Consider the following 24569-nt stretch of genomic DNA (forward strand, 5'->3'; position numbering starts at 1 on the left):
GCTTTGCCCAAATACCAATCGCAGCGAGTGCTTGTCAAAAAGCTTTTGAACTAATCGTGTAGGGGGATGAAATGATTGACAAGCACTACGATACTGATCCAGTGTGGTTTCCACCTTGTTGAAGATCTGGTGGTGCTACCCGAAGACTTAAATGAATAGCCATCACTGTTAAGAACAACCGATGCCTTATGTGTATTGGATCCGCTCTTCTGTTAGCATCATTTTAACAGAGTGTCTGGGCTTTCAGTTAATGCCAAGCCATATTTCGACCCGGACGCTTTTGGGATGCTTCTAATAACCAACGAATGGCAAGTGCTCTTCCTTGTTTAGATCCTATTTGGACTCATTTTTGGATTAGGGAAGGGAAGAAGGGGCCTAAGCATGACAGATGCCATACACTTGAGTGGCAATTTGCGCTGGGTTTAAGTAACATAGTACACGATGGAGCTCGAGAGGACATAATTTTTTTGAAGGGTAAGGAACTTTGGATGAATTAATGCGAATGGGTGTAAGCCTCGCTGCTCGGAAACACCCAGTGCTGACCACACTGAGAGACACGAAAGCGCTCGATGAAAACGAGCTGGGATATAGATTTTTCAGGTATGAACCTATCGATCCACTTGTAGGGCGGAGATTGTCAGTAGGAGTACTATTATGAAGAAATTCAGACCTCGAGCTCGAGGACGGTCTATAGGTAAGCTATATGTTATTCAAGGCATCAATAGAAAACCCCATTTTTGTAGGTTCTACTTACTTATCATTGATAGAATAAAAAATGACAAGAGACTTTTTTCCTGAAATCCCCGCAAAAGAAGAAATTATACCTCTTTCAAATTCATGCCCAAGTACTCATCACTTCTGACGGAGCAATGCCGCGTGGAGGTGGAAGGCCTACGGGTCGTCAACTTCTTTTCTCGGAGAAGAAAGGCAAATGGCACAGAAGAGTTTAGACGATAGATTCTCTACAACAGGTAGGGATCGGGCAGACCTCTTTTCCCCATCTCACTTCTACTGCTTATTTGGATGTCTATGTGACCCATAGAAAGTTGGGGTAGAATTACTGAATGAATACGAGCTGTGGCTAATACCCGAGGCATAAAAGACGCATTTTCTACGGGATCCCGAAACCACCAGCCACCCCGACCTAATTCATGATGATCCCACCAACTTCCTGGCGAGATGCCTCTTTTTATATGATTATTCGAGTGAGGTGGTTGAGATGCTTCTACAGGGTGGTTCTTGATAGGTATAGAATTCTCACCCAGAGCTGCGGAACTCACGACTCTATTAGAAAGTAGAATGACCAACTTTTACACGAATTTTCAAGTGGATGAGATCGGTCGAGTGGATCACCCATGACTTCTGTGTACCACTAGTGCCACAAAGGCCTTTGGTGGTCTTATTGGCGCATACCATGGTGGGGTCTTCGACTGGGGTGAAGTCGTAACAAGGTAGCCGTAGGGGAACCTGTGGCTGGATTGAATCCTTCGCGATGGAAATGCCCTCGCCTACTTGACTAAACTAAGGACCACAATGGTATAAACATGTAGATTTTCTACTTTTCCATTTTCCTTCTTGTTTATCAATCACCAATCAAGACAAACCGGGCACTACGGTGAGTTGGGCTGTTTCTTGTATCTGATGGAGCATGAGGTTGGTTCAGCCCTCAAGTGGTGTAATAGCGGCTTTCGTACCAACAATCTTTTCCTTTCGCCAGAGGGAAATAATTGGAAACCACTCTCATGAGTGGAACTACTCTGTCCCGAACAATGCTCTTCCCTTGTTGGCTTGGGTTCCTATCGTTTACTAATAATAAGAGGAGTGGTTCCTTTAGATTTCTTTTCTTGAAATTATGCATCTCTCTTATCAAGTGATTTCTGACATCACCCTGCTCGCGAACATAGATCCAGCCCTTCCTATTGAGAAAAAACACCTTGTATCCCCAGCTCATTGTGAATAAGCAGGTGATACATAGGAGTGAAGAAAGAAATTCCCCGTGCCACTTGCCGTTTCAGGTTCAAGGAATGGGGAAGTGTTCTGTTGAGAAATGTTTTTTTCACTCATGGGCGTAATTCCCTGCATTGGTGTGTGAGAATTCTAAAGCTAGCTTTATGGGAGAGCAGGTTAGGGCGTACCCCCGGTGGAGCATGTAGGTGGTGAAGGAGGATATCGTTCAGTGATGCTATGACTACTGACCATAAAAGAAAGAGTTCTTTACGGCGCAGATGTGCGACCCATACAATCGGCCCGAAGAGCATCAATGAGCAGGCCTACTAAATAGGCATAGAGATACATTAGCCGAGTTTGCTTACAAAATACCCAATAAGCATAAGCATTAGCTCTCCCTGAAAAGGAGGTGATCCAGCCGCACCTTCCAGTACGACATTTTTAGGTATAAAAAAAACCATCCTAGTGGATCCGTGTGGTAAGGAAAAACTGGTAATCTATTCCTTAAAAAAAAATCTTGGAGATTATGTAATGCTTACTCTCAAACTTTTTGTTTATACAGTAGTGATATTCTTTGTTTCACTCTTTATGAACTAATTTCCTAATATGACGTGAACTTGAACTAGCATTGATCAAGTCCATGAGCTCATAAGAAGGAGTTCTTCACGTGAGAAAGTCCACGGCTTAGCTTAATTCAATAAAAAAGAAAGTATCCAATCGACTTTAGGAGCGCCATATGTTTCCCTCAATGACCATAGATCGAACCTATCCTATTTTTACAGTGCGATGGCTGGCTATTCACGGACTAGCTGTACCTACTGTTTTTTTTCTTGGGATCAATATCAGCAATGCAGTTCATCCAACGATAAAACAAATTCCAACTGTAAGAGACTATGATCCAACTACTCGATACAACGATCTATTAGATCGCGTCCTTAGACACCGCGATGCAATCATATCCCACCTTAACTGGGTATGTATATTTCTAGGTTTTCACAGTTTTTGCTTGTACATTCATAATGATACCATGAGTGCTTTAGGCCATCCACAAGATATGTTTTCGGATACTGCCATACAATTACAACTCTGCTTCACCGCTTACACCACACTCTATTGGTTCGCCTTGTGGTGCCTTTCGATCAAGGTCTACGGCTTCTATGAGGAAGGCGGCGCAAAGGAGGCTCGAGGGCTTGTTAAGGAAGGTGGCTAGGGCCGCTGAAGGGGGGAAAACGAAAGGCGTTTTCTGGTCTCCCCTTCGCCGTGAAGCTGGTTCTACCTCAACAACAGGATCTGCAAATGGATTTTCAACTAACAGCCTCTGCTTCAATTTGTGATGAAAGGTCGACTAGTTTTCACCGAATCTTCAATTACGCACCGGTAACTTTTTTCCATTTCCGAGGTCCAGAGGGGAAGACGAAGTACAGCCTAGTTCAGAGAGTCACGATTGAATCCAGGTTAATTCAACAGCAGCTAGAGCAATACTCCGATATTGATTTGATTCTCCGCTACCCACCAAGGTAGAAGACTGCTTGATCCGCAAAAGAAGTATGCTTTATTTCAGAGTTTTTTGATAAGGGTGTTATTGATGGAATTACCAATGGAGTGGGTCTTGCTAGTTTTTGTATAGGAGAGGAAATTAAATATGTAGGGAGAGCTCAAATCTCGTCTTATTTATTCTTTTTTTATGTTATGTATCTGTCTTCTTCCCCAATAGACGAAGAAGAAAATAGGGCCAAGGCGCTATTGGAGATGCACAAAAAATATCCATCGGGAGATGGCGCTGACGCTGACGCTAACGCTCGCAAGGCGGTTTTGCAGGCAATTTCTAATCTCTTGCCCAGATGGCTTTTCCTAAGAAAGTCAGCCTTTCATGGCTGCCCCCCGGTCAGTTCACTTTGCAGCAGTTCATCGGATTCTTAGATATATTCGAGGTACCTTTTCTCGAGCCGTCCTTTTTTCCGTCATCGTCTTCTTTAGAGTTGCGTGCAACTACTGATGCCGATTGGGCCTTCAGATAGGCGTTAACTCTCTTGTCGACGCCCGGAACTTATGTACGAGTTAAGAATGAATTGTTCCCGAGTAGAGAGGGCAGGATAAGGATTCAGTAAGAAGGAGAGTCTACTTATGGAAATGCCATCCTCTCTTTCCTCAGTAACGGAGTGACTAGCTACCCCGACTTTTTATTCCAGTTCCATTCTTACTGGTGCAGGAGTCCAAAGTGCTGCCTAGGTGATAGATGTATGTTGCTGGATTGGAAAGCTATACGATCCCTTTTATTCAATTATGACAGCTGAGAGGAATTTGGGATGGCCCCGCTAGAGTTTCCAAAATGAATCGAATTGAACCCTATTGTTTTTAACTCTAAATTCCATAGTATCAATACAATAACCTTTAAGAAATTGTGAGAACGGGAAGATGCAATCATTTAGCTTGAGCAAGGAACTACTCAGATTCGCACCCTGATGTTTATTGGAAGGAAAAGCCAGAAAGCAAAGAGGTTTGGTTTACGTATGGTGGAAGGTTACATTTTCCAGTCGGAACGAAAAGCTGAAAGAATGATGTGTCAAACAGTGATTGCGCACAGAGGTTAGTTAAGTATAGGAACTATTGTCCCTAATGAGAAGTATGCTGCTGTCCCAATAAAAGGATAGTTGGACGGTATCGATTGAGGGAATAGGGATAGGTGGTTAAACGCGATGCTGCGCCCTAAAGAGATACCACTTCCTCATGAATTTATCTTGAATCGGGACCTTTTGGCTCAACTTTATCCTAGTTTTGCCGAAGGAGCAACCCCTTTTTTCACTTTAAATTGGTCCAAATACGCAGAATTTCTGACTTTTCGCGGAGGACTAGATCCAGTAACCGGCTGGCTCACCCGATTGACGATTTTCAAAGATCTACGCCAAGCGCCTCGAAGCGGGGATCCACTTTTTACTACTTTAGAAAGTGAGAAGCCTTTGGCTTGATTTCTTCTGTGGCTTCTTTATGTTTTGGTACCGGATTCCAAAAATTTGTGCATCGTTCCCCACAAGACAAGAACCTTTATTTCGAAATAAAAAAACCCTTTGTCCCGCCCATTGTAGCACGTGTGTCGCCCAGGGCATAAGGGGCATTTGCATGCATGGTGGGTAACAGCATTGTATCTATCTTTTGCAGTCTGTAAATACGTATCCCAAAGTTGGTCACTAGCTTCAATGAAAGGACTAACGAGAACTTTGAAAGTTCTTCCTATCAGCATTAGTCAGCTTTCGAGCCTTTTCAAGCAATGGAAGGCAGACTTGAATGCCAATCAGACATGGCCAGAAGGGGGACCAAAAGCGGTTAGCAGTGACCATGGAATAAGTTTCTTCAGCTTGAGTTGGGCGTGTTTTCATTAGTCCTTCAAGCAAGTGAGCCAGTCGAGCATCCAACGCAAAGCGACCTTTCATTCCCTTGTTTTGTCGTGGCACACTTTGAGGGATATAAATGAAGTCTCGCTCAGTAAAGAGAGTTGTAGATTCGTAGAAGAGGATCAGAGTACGCGCGCTACAAAAGGCGAGCAATACTTGTTTTCGAGGATTTCCACAAGTCCGTCCTAGTTGAGGGGCTAGGGCTTGAATCCGGTCGGTTGTCCTACAGTGCCCGTGAGGGAAAGGTGAAAAGAACCCCAATCGGGGAGTGCAATAGAGAACCTGAGATCCAATGCGAACAATCAGTCGAAGGAGCGGAGCGCGCTAAGCTGTTGGATATTGACAAAACGAAAAAGACTTCTAATGTTGATATGTATCAGGATGATGTTAGAAAGTTGCACAGGGCAAATATGAGGTACCACAAGGTCTGTTGAAAAAGAGAGTAAGGAATGGGACCGTCAACAGGAACTCTTGAATTGAGGGTTTTTCACACTACCTATAGAGAGATTGAACCAACACGGTGCCCACGGTAACTCCTCCACCCGTACTGTTTGCTTTCGTGGGGCGACAAAATGCTAGTTGCCTCGTAACGCATACACTGGAGCGTTTGTCCCATCAACGAAGACTACTTACTATACGCGTTTTCTGAAGAGCAACAACGGAAAAAATAGGTGAACCTGGATACCATACTATTAAAGAGAAAGATACAGACTAACAAGAAATCAAGGACCTCGTGAGTACTACTTAGGCAGTCGGCCTCATCAATTAGTCATGCCAATGAGATATCAAGCCCTCGACGGGAGTGATTCCCCGAAAAGAGATCGTTCCCAGCATCCTCGAGTTCGTAGTCAAACTCACCTTCATCCACCTTTCATGGACTGGCGCGGGCTTTTTTCATCCGAAAGGGCTTTTTTATTCTATTTCACTATTTCATGAAATTCTTTTTCCTTAAATGGGAGCAGAGCAGGTTTGAAAAAGGATCTTAGAGTGTCTAGGGTTGGGCCAGGAGGGTCTCTTAACGCCTCAACGCCGACGTCAAGATCAGTCTCCTTTCCTTTCTCTTTTCGGGAGCAGGTCAAGAGCAATAGGCCCATACGGATGCGCTCACCTTGGCCCAGGGTTGGCCCTTGAAAAGGATACAAAAATCTGAGATAGAGTGGAATTCTTTTCGCTATTGCATTCCCTGTAGATCGGTTCAGCCCATTTCTTGTAGCATACATTCGAAGATAAACCATTTATCCAAAGAACTGGCGGCTGGTATACCACCATAATGAAATTGCCTTTTATTTTTAGTATTCGGATAGGCAATAGCAAACGGCCTACTTATAGCCCTATTTATACCCTTTCTCGGGGACTTCAACGCCATCCTCCCCGCAGGCTGTCTGTATGGGTGGGTTGTCCCTTGCTGCTACGTTCTGTTAGGCGCTATGAATTACAGGAAATTCAGTGGTTGACTTATTCTTAAAACCAACCTTGAATAAGACCAGCATTATGAACTCCCATCCATTTCAATTGATACTAAAATAAAGGGAATAAATATCAGGTTTAAGTTTCACTAACTACTTAGGGAACTAGGGACCAAACCAGAGTTATGATTGGTGTATTCCATTCCTACCCCTGGCCCCGGATTTCCATATAAAGAATACGACGAGGATAAAGCCCAATCATTTTTCTTGATAACTTCTTCAACCTACGTATTTTGCGTATAAATTGGATCAATTATTAAGAAAATAAGGAGCAAACATAGGTATCAGATATCAGGAACATAAGATGTCTCATTCCATCCTTTACCTTGTGCCATGCATGATTCCTAGATCGATTGAATGATCAATTCAAACTTTAGGAACGTAGTCCCTTTGGCCACACAGGAAAAGGCAGATGGTATCCTACTGCAAGGGTGGTCTTAAGAATCCAAAAGAGGTTGCTCAGAAGAGATAGATGTATCCCAACCTCTATTGCTCTCGCGTAAAGACTTTTTTTTACGCGACAGGAAAAAGTGACTACGAATTCCCCTTTTTGTTTGCGAATCCCTGTTTGTATCCTTTGAGCGCACGCCCATTAAGTAGCAATCAAATCAAGGAAATCGATCAAACGATCCCCGTGCCAGCCCAAATCATGATCTTCACCAACTTGGATTTGGTTCTCTCGCGACCATTCGAAACCAGAGCCGCCTGCACTTCTTAGCTTGTTCCGCCGGAGAAAAGGCTACTCTACCTACGCACCCATGCAAAGAAGCAGAAAAGGCTACTGTCCCATGCAAAGAAATATATATCGATATCGGCAATGCTTCAAATTACTTCTCTTAGGAACACATACAAGAAAAAGGATAACGGTAGCCCTCCCATTAACTACTTCATTTTCATTTATGAATTTCATAGTAATAGAAATCCATGTCCTACCGTATAGTCAAATAATGGGAAAAATTGGATTCAATTGTCAACTGGTCCTATCGAAAGTAGGATTGACTATGGATTCGAGCCATCGCACATGGTTTTTATATTCTCTTATTTAATAATAATAATGGAATACTTGGAATTAGTAGAATTCTCAAACTACGGAACCAACTGCTTTCGCACCGGGGGGCGAGATCCGGAGCAAGGACCCTAAGAATCTGGAAGATATCTCGAGAAAAGGTTTTAGCACCGGTCTCTCATATATGTACTCAAGTTTATCCGAAGTATCCCAATGGTGTAAGACCGTCGACTATTTGGGAAAAAGGGGGAAAATCACTCTGATCTCTGATTTTGGAGAAATAAGTGGCTCACGAGGAATGGAGAGACAGATTCTCTATTTGATCTCGAAGTCCTCATATAACACTTCTTCCAGTCGGATCACTTGTTGGAAAAACATGTTAAGGGAGAGAGGGGAGAGTCATTCCAGAGTTGGGTGGGAATCGTTGATAGAAATTTGGATTTTCCCTGAGGTACGATAGCGTCTGAACTAAAGAAAGCACTTGGGATAAAGTAGATGTCGAAACAGCTTCTTCTTCAAGTTCGCTATCGTGAGGGATGTCTATGATAATATGCTCACTGCATATGAGTTAGTTCATTCCATGAGGTCGAGGAAAGGTTGAAACCATTTTAGAGCTAGGCGGGGTCTCTCAGATGCAGACTAACGCTTTAGCTGCACATAATAAGGTGATCCGTGAGGCGGCTAGCTATTAGTTAGTGCGATGCGAAGTTCAGTAGCAGACCAGAAACAAATATCGACTTCTACTCTCCAAAGCAGACCAGAAACTAGTATCGACTTATCCTCGGGGGGAAGAAGTCTTCATTGGGCCCATTGTCAAATAGCTCTGAGGAAAAGGCTGCACTGGGAGACGGGGTGCCACTTTTAAATAGGGCAATCCCGAATAAGAATTGAAGGAAAAACAGGCAAGCACTCAAGCGTGAGCTGAAATACCGGGTCCTCACCAAGGACCCTTAGACAGATAGGGGGGACAGACAAGAGGTATGCAACCTGCTGAATATTGTCACCGAATCGCTCATTGACAAATACTTGGGGCTCCCCTCCCTGGTAGGAGTGGGCAGTCGTGCTCCTCGTTTCTCGAATGGAAAAAAAGTATCTTCTTTCTGGGAACATGCTAAACCAGAAATTCTTATGTTCGTGATTCTTCATCCACCGATGCAGAAAATCTTCCAGTTTTCCATTCTCATATGAGGCGGGAAAGTTTATGGGCAACAGGTCGGCACGAAGTGATTCATCATGTTCAAACATGCCATTAGGGGGAAGAGATAGGTTTCTTATTCTAAGCCAAATTACTATACCATAAGGAGATTACCATTATGAGATGACACTTGAGAGGGCACTTTAAAGTGATTGAACCCACTTTCCACGTGTGATTTCTATGTTATGCATGGCCGTGCCTAAGGGCATATCGGTTGAAGTAGATTCTTCTTTTCTCTCAAAAAACCCCTTCCCAAACTGTACAAGCTTCTTCGTTTCTTCAGATTCTGACGTAACAAACAATTTTTATGAGACATAAGAACCCCCATTTAACATTTAACCCTATATCATTTAAGGATACATAAAGAATATTTTCTTGAAATTCTATAAAAATGGAAACACAACTTTAGTCGCCATCTCCATATCTGGTTTACTTGTAAGCTTTACTGGGTATGCCTTATATACCGCGTTTGGGCAACCCTCTCAACAATTAAGAGATCCATTCGGCTTTACGTCCGCTATCCTGATCATGATTTTCCTACCCTCAGGGGGAAAGTAAAGGCCCTCTCGCCCTACGGGGTCCGGGCATCTTACCTTCCTCGAGGCCGATCTCGGAAGGCGCTAATGGCAATCCCTTTTCCTAAAATGAAATATGAGGGGAAGGCCTATTTTTCTGACGCGTAAGCTACCGCAAAATGAATGAAGGAAAAAGGCCTCAGGATTAGAAAGACTAAAGAGGCATGATGAATTCAATCACCAAGACCTGCCACTGGCTGATTCCATAAGCACAGAAAGAAGGGTTTACGAATAAAAAAAAGCTACTCATTAGGGTCTCTTTTCATATCCGACCGGAACATGGGAATAGATCTTATACCAATACTGACTACCCATTTCCATTGTTGTGCTTTCTAAAATGGCATACCTATACAAGGGTTCAAGTTTAATGAACTGTTATAGTCCGAATACTCATAAGGTTGGGTCGACGCCCGCCTCCCCCCAAACTTGACTTGCAAGTTTCCCCGCAAAAAGCTCTCCACGCCTACTCTTATTTATAAAGAGCACTATTCTTCTTTAGTTAGGTATCGAGCTTCAAGAAATTGTGAACGGTCTTATCAATACACAAATGTATAACTCCCCAGGAATTTCAATTGCGCTTATATCCATCATTGTAGGACTTGGGTTTAAGCTTTCCCCAGCATCCCAAGTGGTGGCCCGATTCGGCCTGGCCTGGTCAGAAAGAGATTCTAAATCTCGAATATGCGCACGGAGAATATATATCTATGTTAGCTAGCGGGGGCGGGCTTTCCCCTGGTAGTCCCGCTTCCCTGGAACTAGCTGCCATTGTATCAGTTGGTGCCATTTCTTCTCTTGGAGATAGTCCAATAATTCTTATCTTTAGACCATTCTGAGCCATTTACGAACATTACAGTGAATATGATCAAGACATTTATGGCTCAAACAAAGATCAGGAAAAGACGGACCTAGCATTGAACAACCTACTTCAGAAAAAACTTAGAGTTAACCATCTAGTGCGAAAGTGCTAGTTTCCCCCTCCCAGAGGTGAGAAGGGAGATATGAGCGTGGCGGTATCTTTTGATAGAAGCCCACATGCCCACTCTTCTATCCCACCTAACCACTTCGGGTATCAGTGGCCTCGTGATCTCCATGAACAGAGATCACTCAAAAAGATCTCATGATAGTCAATATGGGCCCTCAACACCCATCAATGCATGGTGTTCTTCGACTGATCGTTACTCTCGATGGTGAGGATGTTATTGATTGTGAACCCATATTAGGCTATTTACACCGGATGATGATAAATTCTCATGTCCGGTTCCTTTGGGGGATGGATCCTAAAGAGTTCACCTATCGCAATAACAAAGAAACCAGACTTCTCGGAAACATCAGGAACATAACAGATATTTCTTGGTTTCAACTTTGCGACATCAAAAGAGAAAGACTAGAAAAGGAATATATAGAACAAGAACCTTTTTAAAGCGTATCAGCCGACCCGGCTTACGAATTTATGTCATAATAGACCCGAACACTTGCCTCGGATTGACTTCAATATATAATTGCTCCAGTGAATAACTAAAAAAAAAAGGAAAACGAGTCAAAGTGGATTGGCCCACACTAGCACTTCCGCGTAATAACTCCACTAAAGGCGATCCTATTACCGGAATGGCGTCAGGTACACCTGTCACAATTTTGACTGCCCAATAGCCAATTTGATCCCAAGGCAAAGAATAACCCTTAACTCATTAACTCCCACGACAGGGTTCTCTATAACTCCTTATTCTGGCCTTCATTCTTCTCTTATTTCTACTCTCCCACGAAGGCCTGTCCCTGTCAACTAGAAAGTATGGGCAGCGGATCTCCCCTTTTTGGGGGAAAGCTGGTTAAACAAAACTAGGCTTTTCACCGGCAGGTCAGTAGGCCTTTTAGAAGGCGAACAAACAAAAGTTCTCCATTTCAAAACATTTCTAACAGATTCCTTAGTTCGGACCGACGAAGTAATGTCACTCGACTATTATCAACCTGACTGCAATCTTTTTCTGTCGGTAAGGATTGCTTGAAAACCGGTATAGTTCTAGGAACTATCGAGGGTAAGTTTCAAGACCTAGTACGGGCAAAGCGCAGTTCAAAACCGAAAGGATCAAAGAAAAGGGAATATCACGAAGGTAAGCACATTCTATTTATCCGAAAGAGAATCCAGTACCTCTTGGTCCTGAATATCAGAATAGGACGAACGAACCGGCCTCCGTCGCTTTTAAAGCCCCTGACTCTCAAAAAGAGCTGGAGTTTTTGCCTCAACTCATTCCATGAATGTTGTTTCATTCCCCACGCGGCTGAATCCAACTCAGTCTTTATCCTGCCTTGGAGTTCTCTCTCATAACTGAAGCCAGGAGGTATTCGATTTATCGGATTTCGAGCTAGCTACCCTTTTCTTGGACACAGAGCGTCATACTTCTTTATCTTGTGATGGTTGAGGAGTTTCTTTCTCAGAGGGTGCGGGACGCTTGCGGAGTCCGTGCCTTCCGTACCACCACAGGTCGTTCTTGGGCAGATCCCGCTCCTAAACATAAGGGAGGGATAGGGGGAAAGGGGCCCTAAAAATCATATAAATAGGGTTGTAGAAAGACCACTTTCATTCGACGTTCCAGGGCGCCCGATTCGATCGACGAATTTTTTCCTTATTGCTTATGCTGTCAAATTGCCGATTATACCCCTACATACGTGGTTACCAGATACCCATGGGGAAGCACATTATAGTACATGTATGCTTTTAGCGGGAATATTATTAAAGCATAGTTCCATTTTTTGATCCACTCTATATTTCATGTTCCAGATACTAGAATAAATAATATCTGACGAATTAGAATCATCTTGATAGAGATAACATGCCCTTTCTATGTATTATCAATAGGATCAATTCTAACAAGTCACACACTCATATTCCAGAGATACCGAAACAAAAAAAATTCCGCGGTCAAACTATTCTCCTGGCGTTTATGTATTTATTATCGCTGTCTAAATGCGATGACTGTCGTCAGCAAGTATCCAGTGCCCATAGTCTATCAATCAATTTAATGGGACTTATTTATATGCCTATTACGAGGGGAATCTCCGATAGCAGGACTGGGTACGATGATGGGGCGAGAGAGGGAAAAAACCCTTCGGGATGGATCGGGAAAAGTGACCTCCGGCTCAGCCCACGACTTGCTTCCCTTCGCATAGCTCAGGTGACTCCCTTCCCCCTTTTTTCCCAGAATGAATTAGCTCCCGCCTATGCTTAAGTTGTTTCAAGCTTGTAAAGACTCGCGATCGGAAGATTGACCTGGTTTTCTTTCAGCTGAAACTCTACCTAAGGAAAGGGAGGGGAAGGTATAGAAATCTATCAAAAGAGCACCTTAACGGCGATTGTCCCGGACTACTTGGACTAGTCTACTAGGACTCGGGGGAAGAGACTTGTTTGTGATAGGACGAGAGATCAAGTACAGTGTTCGGTTCAAACTAGGCAACCCTCCTTACTAAAAAGGAATAGAATCAAGTTATTTTTACCAAAGAAGTCCCGCTCTGACGGCCGGAGCAACAGGGGTCAGGTCACACTATATCAATATCATAATTCTCTTTTTTTAATTGATACTGATTAGCCGTAAATCAATTTGATTTTGTTATGCCATTAAGGAAACACTATTTGGGATACAATACCCATTTTAGAACCGTTCACTACTAACAAATAGAAAATATCAAAATGATTATTCCATCTGTGCCCCCAATTCCTTAGTTGTGCTCAGTTTTCCCCACATGGGAAAAAGTGAGGGATTTTGAGCAATTTTTCGGGGGCAAAAGTGAGGAAAATGTGAAAGCAGAAAACCCGACGCATGGGGAAAAGTGAGGAAAAAGTTAACGAATGGGGAAAAGTGAGCACAACTAAGGAACCGGGGGCATAGAATTAATAATCCCTAACAAATAATATAGTTAATGGTTCCAATTTTTCCTAAATTTGGCAGTCTGTGACTGGAAATCCTTTCTCTTTTCAATAGAAAGAGAAGGTATTTAAGCAATGTGTGTTTTGAGATACAATCAATCATCCCAGAGATCAACCTTCAAACCTTTTTCTTTGAATCTCAGGAAGGCTTTCTCGGGGAGAAAGCTGGTTGGGGAACTGCTAAACGACCTAAAAGGAGATCTTGGTCCCTTATTTATAGTTCTAGCATTAACCGGTCTGGAATTAGGTGTAGCTATATCACAAGCTCATGTTTCTACGATCTCAATTTGTATTTACTTGAATGATGCTACAAATCTCCATCAAAATGAGTCATTTCATAATTGAATAAAAACGAGGAGCGAAGATTCTAGGGGGCTTGTTAAGGAAGGCGGCTAGGGCCGCTGAAGGGGGGAAAACGAAAGGCGTTTTCTGGTCTCCCCTTCGCCTGGGGGTGCTTGTGGGGGGGGGGGGGGTGTGCCACGACGAAACAAGGGAATGAAAGGTCGCTTTGCGTTGGCCCTTTGGGACCAGGATCTGACGAGGAAGTGAGAGAGGGGACACCAAACATAGGTGCGTACCATTGTGGTACCTTATGACTTCAACTGGAAATGGCTTGCATGGATCCAAAAAAAACTCAAACCAACTATTCAACAATTAGTGGGACCTAGAATGAAACTACCTGGAAAGAATTCTGACCCCCGGATTTTCTCATAGCACGCGTGATACATGTTCCTTCTATTTCTCCAAGTAAAGCTCTTCACAAGGCAATACCGACGGTGTTCGCTTAACCTTTTCTAAGCGGGGACAGAATGAAACGACCATAATAAAGGCGCTTACTATCTACTCTTGATTCAACACACTTCCACTGTAGTGTTTGTCTTCTTAATACCCCTATTCTCCCTTCATCCGGAGCTGCCGTAACTTGGGCTCATCATGCTATACTCGCGGGGAAGGAAAAACGAGCAGTTTACGCTTTAGTAGCAACCGTTTCACTGGCTCTAGTATCCACTGGCTTTCAAGGAATGGAATATTACCAAGAATTGAAGCGTGAGCTTACCATCTTTCACATCGATGACAGCCCCTGCAGTAGCTAGAAAAGGTCTCCCCAAAAAATAATAATAGGAAAGCTCTTATCCTACATCTCCAAGACAACAAAATCAACTGGAAACGCGAAAGCTGATCTATGGACGAAGGAAGGTATCAGAAAATTCATTATGACCTAGACCTAAACCAGGCTGATATTGAACAGAGGAGGAGTTCTTGTTACTACTTCTTGCTGGCACCAAAAGAAGTTTCGCCTATAGGTTTCCCTATTAAGTCAGCACCGGATCAAGATTGGAGACCCACCACAAGCAGAGAACAAAAAGCCTAAGAGTGGTGACCAACCATCTGCAAAAGGAGGTGGGACATCCTCTTCAGTTTAGGTATCCGGGCTGGCTGTTAGCTTTAGTCGTTCGGCACTCTTCCTTCACTTCTGCCCAGCTCCCCGAAAACAACGTTCGACTTGCATGTGTTAAGCATATAGCTAGCGTTCCTTCTGAGCCAGGATCAAACTCAGATTTTGACTATGATTAGGAATGCAAAGAATATCAATTGCTTGGAGGATTTGATAGAACTAAAACTTCGTTTGGAGTCGCAGGACTCCAGACAGATAAATGCTATTCTGGAAACATGGAAGGATTAGTATGCTACTAAAAATAGGACTAAAACATTTTCCCTTTCTTCTGGAGCTAAGGAAGGACCTGCGGGTGGCGTTTCTCAGATGGTAAACGAGAGGATACCCCTGCCTTCCCGATTCACAATCCACTGCTTGATCCACTTGGCTACATCCGCCCCTTATCCAGCTAAAGGATTTTTTGCTTTTTTCCATTGATCATTATTCTATTTATTCTGACCTCCGTACTTCGATCGAGATATTGGACATAGAATGCCACTCTTTAAAAAGGAAAAAAGGAGTACTTGTAGTGATTTCAGAATTCGGCAACTTAGCCTACTAAAAGATCAGTTACAAGAGCACAATGCTTTTTGTGGCTTCCTGCTCGGCAGAGAAGCCATGCTGCCGGGGCGGCCCTGTCACCCGGAGAAGATCGAAGGAACTCCACTTTGACAGTCATACGAGAGGGAAGAGACTCAAAGTTGATGAGAATAGTCGATTTGACTGGTATCACGATATGAAAAAAAGCAGGTAGGATAAAATAAGTCATAACAGAGGTTTCGAGAGTGCCCAACTTCACCACCCGCTCTTAGATTCCAGAATTTGTGGCCTGAGCTTCATTCATTGATTTATTCGGGTGCATTCCTTTCGCACCCCGGTTATGAAATTCCGTACTCATTAAGTGCTGGCCCCCTTCATCATCAGATTTAGGTTCACCGCTAGCATAGCATTCTCAAATGCAGATTGCTCCCCGCTTGAGCTACCATACTTTGTTGGATTTACGGCCCGGAGCCAGAGGGGGTCGTCGACACAACGCCAACCCCCTTGAGGCGTCTCGATCAATCGGTGTATCCGCCACAGGACACACCTCCTTCTCTCAACCATCCGAACAAGAATAACCGAGCCAGAACAGAAAAAAAGTAGAACAGGTATAAATAAGAAAATCTTAGTTAAGAGGGTTCATGTAAAGAACAGGTTCCAAATCACGATCGATTCCCTTTTCAAAACCTGCTACAGCAGCTCGGGCTCTTCCTGCATGCCATAAATGGCCCACAAAAAAGAAGAATCCTAGAACAAAATGAGAAGTTGATAACCAACTTCTAGGTAAGAGGGATCTTGAACTAAGAAATAGACCTAGCAGCTAAAAGAGGGTATCCTGAGCAATTGCAAGAATGGGGTTCATTGATATTCCTGGTATAGTAGAGCAACAACGATCCCTTTACGATGGTCAAGTGCGAAGGTCCCGATCGGATTGCCGGTCTGCCAGTGTTGTTTGACTGATTTTTTTCATCTCAAAACATATGGCTTTCAAATTAAGGTCCGAATTAGTAGATGCTGCCAAAGGGAGTGGGGGTGCCATACGCAAAAAGGAAGCGACTCATAGAATGGCAGAGGCAAATAGAGCTCTTGCACATTTTCGTTAATCCATGAACAGAATCTATGCATGTAGACACATGGATCCGTACATCTCGATCGGAAAAGAATCAATAGAAGGAGAATCGGACGATATCTTTCTCGAAACAAGTTTGTGGCACAAGCATAGTCTTCTGCTAACCTAGACTTTCCCATCTTTCTATTAAAATGAATGTAGCTAACGTGAACTAAAAGCAAGCTCTTGTTCGAGGAAGTAGAAATTGTTAGTTGTTGCTAGCTTGAACTGAGTTGTTCCTGTTGGTGCTAGCGTTGCCAAGGGAGTTGTAGCGAGATGCTGCTAATGCAGCTATTTCTGATGTCCGGCGGGCGGTCCGGGGGGGGCACCACGGCTCCTCTCTTCTCGAGAATCCATACATCCCTAATCAGTGTATGGAGAGCTATCTCTCGAGCACAGGTTGAGGTTCGTCCTCAATGGGAAAATGGAGCACCTAACAACGCATCTTCACAGACCAAGAACTACGAGATCACCCCTTTCATTCTGGGGTGACGGAGGGATCGTACCATTCGAGGCAATCCTTACCGACAGAAAAAGATTGCAGTCAGGTTGATAATAGTCGAGTGACATTACTTCGTCGGTCCGAACTAAGGAATCTGTTAGAATCACGGACGAGCCACATGCAGGGAAACTTGCACGTGTGGTTCTGGCCGGGGATCCCGGTATACTGTACTAATATGTGTAGGTCCCTGTAATTCGAGTGAGATTGTCATGGCGCAAAAGCAGATATGGTCCGGTATTCCCTTGTTCCCCGTATTGGTTATGTTCCTTATTCCTCGTCTAGCAGAAACTAATCGAGCTCCGTCTGATCTCGATATCAGAAGTGAGAATGCTGACATGAGTAACGAGAAATCCTGTGAAAAACACGATCGCCTGCCAGTGGAAGGCTTTCTGTGTTCAGTCAATCTACGCAGAGGTTTTTGTGATGAGACCATTCTCTTCGGGGAACCTATAGTCCTTTGGATGTAAGAGATCTCGTTTGCTGGCCGGGCCCTTCCATGAGTTTAGATCTCTAAAATATTGGCTACAATTGAGGAGGTCTTATCAATGAAATTTCCATTTACACGGGATCTAGGCATAATTCCCAATTTGAAATTCGAGTTATTTCACAGAATAACACTCTTATATATTGAGCTCGTAATGGTACCTCACAATTCAACCTAGTATACTCTACTTGTTCACCTGTGTCGGTTTGGGGTACAGTCAGTTCACCGGGAGGATCTTCTCTCTTTCCAAGAGTACTACCCTTTACGTAGTCTATGTCTGGGGACCCTCCTAAAAGACCATGTGACCATCGGATTCACCTCACGATAGTCAACCAGTGAATCAAAGGCCTTATAGGTATTCACACCACCGGATGAAATTGAAGCCATAATCCAGGAGTTACTCTAGAATCCATCCCAGTCCATTCCGGGATAGGCGGCTAATATAATATGTGCAGCAGTCGTCGTCTGACCAATCGGCTCGGACACATGGCTCTGCTCGCTTAGAGAAGGGGCTCCGCGCTCTATCAGCTATCAGTTAGTTGGCGCTACGCGCGACTTCAGTTGACAAAAGCGTTTTCTTATTGCCGAGCCATAGTAATTGCACCTATTAAAGAAACCCGACCCAGGTGACCTACTTTCTCAGATGAGAGATTCGGCGGAGTAGTAGGAAGTCCCTGTGGAGAACTAGAAGTGCCTAGCTGAGTAATAAGACAAGTACCTTTGCTAATAATCCAAAACCAGAGGAGGTAGGATGGGCAGTTGGTCAGATCTAGTATGGATCGTACATGGACGATAGTTGGAGTCGGCGGTATGAGGGTGAGAAGAGATTATTTACTCTTTATTTCACAAGCGGGTATAGCGGATCCTGTATCCGACCGCCCACATTCATTCATTGTTCGTTCTGTTGTGGAATCGAACCACAGAGCTAGCGCAATTGGGATTTAGCTTCTCGATCTGTCATTATTCCTCGAGAAGTAGAAAGAATAGCAATTCCCATTCCACCCAAAACTTTAGGAATTCCTTGATAGTTGGTATGCTTTAGCGAGTGAAATAGGTTTTTATTTGAGAGCGAACTAGGTTTTTAGTAGTATTCCTTCTCGAGCTTCGATTTCTTCCGTTAAGGGAGATTCGGGAAAAGATGGAATAGGAAGACGTGTTTCCAGAACTGGCGGTGTGTCTGCGGGTTGAGCCTGACCCCCTGCAGGATTTGGTAAAACTTTCTCTCCGTCATCGAAGCACTCTGGAGAGTAAGATCCTTGGGTCCTCTTCATTCTCTACAAGGGTCGGGTTAGGGTTTGTTTTGACGGTAGTGGCCAAAATGGTTATCAATAGGGGTGAGGTAGTGTGAAAAAGGAAAAGAAAGAGAAAACAGAAATCATGATCAACTAAGCCCTCTCGAGGGCTTGCTTAAGAATAAGAAAGAAGATGACACTTGATCAGCGATATGGTAACGGAGTAATCACCAGTCAGACACCTTCAAGCTACTGAAATTGGAAAGCAATGATGTTATACTGGGTTATGATTGGCTATATCATCACAGTCCAATCAATTTAGATCGGATTGGCTCTTGGTCGTTTACAACATGCAGTTCAAAAAACTATTCGTAGAGTATTCATACGTCAATCGAAACCGACTTCTCTTCTTTCTTTCCCAGTTCTTTCTCTTCTTTCTTTCCCAGTTCTTTCTCTTCTTCCTTTTTGTTATCAGTCGCGATCTGAAAGAGACGTTTCTTTCAGTAAGGGCAATGCGGGTTCGACTCCCGCTCGTGACAAGAAGCAAGCTAGGTATGCTCACTAGCTGAAAAAGGCAAGGGAAAGAGATAAGACCTGTGCATCCCTTCCATCCGGCACAAGGCATGTTTCTTTAACGATTTCTAGCCTAGCGAGAGCCCTATTCGTTGTAAGATTTAAAAAGGTAGTGAGCAAGGTAGTTTTCTTGTTTCAAATATTCACTTGTCGCATACCATATCTCAACAGATTGGCGTAATTTTTCTACCGCGTGCAGTATAATTAATGAGAAGTAATACTATAAAATAAAAATAAAGAACTCACTTCAATCGCTTTTCGCTTTGCTTTCCAGTTTCCTTTTACGATCATCATCTCCTTCACTGAAACATGCTTCAAACCACTCACGTTTTGGAAAATCGGAATGTGGCTCGCTCCTAGTTTTTCTTCCCCCGCCCGTTCTATCTAGGCTGGTGGCGCTTTTCAAAGGAGCTTATTATGCAATGAACATAATCGATCTTATTGCAAAATCAATGTCTTACTTCATAGATTCGAGAGAATAGGAGAATAGTAGCCTGACAAACAGGGCCCCGTCGGTCAGTACGTGCCAACCCCAACAAATCGGGGTACGACAAAGGTTCCCGTAGAGTGCTTCGAAAGGTGCCCTGCACTTTTCACTCATACATCTGACCGCGGTCGTACCTTGCTTCTTCTCTATGTTGATGATATGTTGATCACTGGAGATGATCAGAAGTACATTGCTTTTGTGAAGAAAAAGTTGAGTGAGCAATTCAAGATGTCAGATTGATTTTCTCTCAGTTATTTTCTGGGAATTGAGGTTGATCAAAAAAAGGAAGGCGTTAAGAGACCCTCCTGGACCAACCCTAGACACTCTAAGATCCTTTTTCAAACCTGACGAAGGAACGCCAAAAGCGAAGGCAGCTCTCTGGGTCCCTACCGACGCTGGGGTGCGAAAGCATGGGGAGCGAACAGGATTAGATACCCTGGTAGTCCATGCCGTAAACGATGAGTGTTCGCCCTTGGTCTACGCGGATCAGGGGCCCAGCTAACGCGTGAAACACTCCGCCTGGGGAGTACGGTCGCAAGACCGAAACTCAAAGGAATTGACGGGGGCCTGCACAAGTTGTTGATGTTTATATTGGTCAACCATAAAATAGAAATAAGAAAAGAATTTATATTTATTCCGATCAAACTTCCTCCCTATTAACCTGGAAGTTCTTTTCAGATACAAGGAAATGATTCAGTTCTAGAGCCAAAGATCGTAGTTCTCGAACGAGCACTCGAAAAGATTCTGGAGGATCCTCATGATTAGGTATTCTTTTTCCCCAGATCGTAGCATTAAGTATTTCTTGGCGAGCTATAAGATGGTCAGATTTATAAGTAAGTATCTCTTGTAAAATATGAGCAACACCAAATCCTTCTAAAGCCCAAACTTCCATTTCTCCTACTGAGAATAGGCCTCTTCTCACACCGTACCAGTTCTTTTTGCAGTTGAATCTTCCCGTTCTGGCTTATTGAGTGTATAGATTCTTTTTGAAATGCAATCTATTCCCACGTCACTCTTCTCATAACATATCCTGTTCTCCTCACTTTGATTCTGGATTCACCGGTTGATTTAAGACGGGAAAAAAATAGGTGAACCTGGATACCATACTATTAAAGAGAAAGATACAGACTAACAAGAAATCAAGGACCTCGTGAGTACTACTTAGGCAGTCGGCCTCATCAATTAGTCATGCCAATGAGATATCAAGCCCTCGGGAAAGCAAGGCTGAAACCCACTCAATCTGTGCTTGACACCCCCAGTAGGCCCCCTCAAGGGGGATGGACACCTCTACTGGGATGAAAGGAAGGTCAGTGGATTAGATCATGAATACTGTTTATTTCCTTTCACGAAAGCCAGTTAGAAAATGGATTCCTATTTGAAGAGTGCCTAACCGCATGGATAAGCTCACATTAACCCGTCAATTTTGGATCCAATTCGGGATTTTTCTTGGGAATTTTCGGGAAGAAATTGGAATGGGCCGGACCCTTCTTTCCTCTTATACGGATTGGGAAAGAAAAGAGGATTCCTCGCTTCTTTCTCTCATGCAAAACCGTGCATGAGACTTTCATCTCGCACGGCTCCTAAGTGATAAAAGAAAGAAGAACTCGTCTTCTCTCTTTTTTGATTACCTTCCTCGCGTATGTATAAGACCGAATCCATTCTTTTTCGAAATCGATTTCGAAAAAGAACTACTAATCCTTAACTTTTCGAGGAATCCTTCATCAGTGGTTGTGAATGACTGACTTAACTACTGGAGCTTACACTGCAGATACTACTTATTAAAGGGCACACATTTCAAGACACCTTCAAGCTACTGAAATTGGAAAGCAATGATGTTATACTGGGTTATGATTGGCTATATCGTCACACTCCAATCAATTTAGATTGGAAGGCCAGAACAATGAGTATTTGTCACAATGGGCAAGAAACCATTATTAACGAAATAAGAACCATACAAAATAGATTTCTTGATCTTTTTATTTAGGAAAACGGATTTTTTCGCAGTTTTATCTTTTATCCTAAAGATATGCAGAACGAGTGTATTATGAAATGTTCGTTGTCTAGCTTTGCATACATCGCTACTTAATCGTTTAGTGGTTATCGATGAAATTACTTCAGCCGGGTAGCGCTGTAAGTGCTCCGAATCAGCTTTTTTGGAAAACCCATTGGATCAATTTGCCATTTACCCAATAATTGATCTTCATGTGGGCAACTTTTATTTTACATTTACAAATCAACGGCGAAAGGACTCTGCTGGGCCGACACTGACACTGAGAGACGAAAGCTAGGGGAGCAAATGGGAGATATGTCAAAAGCAGGTCTGATTACACCTATTCCTAATCCTAAATAGAATGTAAGGACGTAGGGATTTCTATGTAAACAGAGTATCCTATTTCCATAGGCTCGAATGACCCCTTCTCATAATAAGAATGTGCGCGGTCTGGTTCGGCCCTTTTTATTGGATCCGCCGCTCCGTTAAGTTAAATTCAAAGTAGGTGTGGGTCTAGGTAGAGGAAGTCATAAATCAAGTATCAAGTATTGTTATAAATATCGTATATAGTAGTTGCCAAACTCACGGACCTTACCAACATACTCAAAAAAGTATTCTATACTGGGGTCTGTGCTCTTGACAAGCAGTGTTTCCAGTCTAGCTGTGTCAAATCGGGTGTGAAGTGTCCTTCTAGGTTCTGGCTGGTAGAGCAGAGGGCTGAAGATCTGTTCAGTGAAGGAAGCTTCACTATGATGTGTTAATGCCAATGGAAGATATGTTGCATGTTTGGTGTCCAAAGAAATGAGGATACTTGAACTAGCTTCTGGGGTCCAAGGATACCTCCGCCTTTCACTTTCATCTCAATTGCAGAAAGCCTGTTTGCGGTTGCAGCATCCATAGCAATGCATGCTAGTACTCAATTTCTTTGTGATGAAGTGAAGATATCTATATACCATTTATAGAGTGGTAGAGTAATATCGCCATGCAGTATGAATTGCACCCAAAAGCGATGATTCACTTGTCCCCTTGTCAATAGGGATGTTATTGATTGCGAACCCATATTAGGCGATTTACACAGAGGAATGGAAAAATCGCGGAAAACCACCTTTTTTTTTATCAAATCTCAGGGACATGGTCTAATCATGAGGGTAGTATTTTATCATGGTGTTGGATCCCAAGTTTTCCAGTCTGAGGCTCTGGGGATGCGAGGCCATTGAAAGTGAGTATCCCATATTCTATGACGGAGATAGAGCATTAATTGCAGTTTTCACCCCACCTTAACGACCGAGCGAGGGATGAAATCTTTCGACGACTAGGGAGGCGTCACCCGAGGCCGATTCCAGTGGAAAAGGATGCAAAATGCAATGGGATTCCTGATCCAATAAGAAATCCCAATTCGGAGTTTGTTTGGAATTGTCCGATTGTAGCCCGACGCGCTGCTTCAATGGCTCGATATGAAAGACGACCAGCTCTACAACTTTTGGTGCTAGGGTGCCAAAGTACTCTTCAGCTGAAGAACTCTCTTTGGGACAAGGGCATCATCAAAGCAAAGAAATGAGAAGAAGAAGCAGTCAGTAATGCAATGCGAGACAAGTGTCATGTAGCAACAAGGAGGGTTTTAGCACGCACTAGCTGTACTGTAGTATGATCTGGTATCAGCTACTGTCTCTCCTTGCTATTATAGTTTAGTATAGGTCGCCTCAAACTCAAACAAAAACGGGTGCACAGTTCTATTGCGTCTTATCGAATAGTGCTTTTGAGTCAAAGTGCAATCACCATTTCATGTACACCATCTTTGTCAATCGCTCTCCGGTTGGGCAGTAAGGGTCGGAGAAGGGCAATCACTCGTTCTTAAAACCAGCATTCTTAATATCAGAGACAGATTCTCTATTTGATCTCAAAGTCCTCATATAACACTTCTTCCAGTCGGATCACTTGTTGGAAAAACATAATGCTCACACATGTTCCACACGGGCAAGTTTTCAAAATGAGTCGGGCAGGAAGAGGAAGATCGAGCGGGGAAAACGGGGTTCGAACCCGCGACTTCTGGCGTGACAGACCAGCACTCTAACCAACCGAGCTATTTCCCCCTTTCGTAACTACTGTCGATTCAACAGTCACCTACCGGTTACCTTTGTAACTATACCAAAGTAGCTGTACAACAGAATGCCCTTCGGTTTTTTTAAAGCGGGAGCTGCTGTCGGTATGGGCAATTTCTTAAGTTCTTTGATTGATTCCGTCCCCGAGTGCTACCAAAGTTCCTCTAATTCCTCAGCCAGATATTTCCCTTGCCAGACTTTCCCGATAGCGGAATCGATAGATGTTACCACGGAGCGGTACCTAGCAACCTTCAACAAGGAAAGAGCAATTGGCCAGACCATCCTACAAAAATGAAACGGTCCCTTCATAACCAGTCATCCATAGTATCAAATAGATCATTTTCTTCTTTAGGAATAAACTGGGGTTCTTCTCTTCGGGTTGCTGGTATCCTTATATGGATCCTTCTTGTCTCCTCGGCTCGATAAGCTAGCAAAGTCAGTTCGTTGGATTGGTCTGCCAATGAGGAATCGACAGGGATTTCTAGATATAGTACTCAAAAGAATCGCCACAATACACCCGGACAATTAGAATTCAAAAAATCCGAGATGCGAGGGAAAAACTTTTGTTTCACATTTCCGGAAAGACCACCTATTTGTTAGCCTGAGCTCAACTCTGAAAAAGAAA

The 24569-nt window shown here is 43.4% G+C and overlaps 1 non-coding gene across 1 annotated transcript; it reads right to left on the reverse strand.

Moving 5' to 3' along the window:
• Window positions 1-23861: 23861 nt before the first annotated feature.
• TRNAD-GUC (transfer RNA aspartic acid (anticodon GUC)) lies at window positions 23862-23935 on the reverse strand. Its single transcript has one exon. It is a non-coding gene; the product is annotated as a tRNA-Asp (tRNA).
• Window positions 23936-24569: the final 634 nt, after the last annotated feature.

This window comes from Triticum aestivum, chromosome 5D (assembly GCF_018294505.1).
Source record: "Triticum aestivum cultivar Chinese Spring chromosome 5D, IWGSC CS RefSeq v2.1, whole genome shotgun sequence".
NCBI lineage: Eukaryota > Viridiplantae > Streptophyta > Magnoliopsida > Poales > Poaceae > Triticum > Triticum aestivum.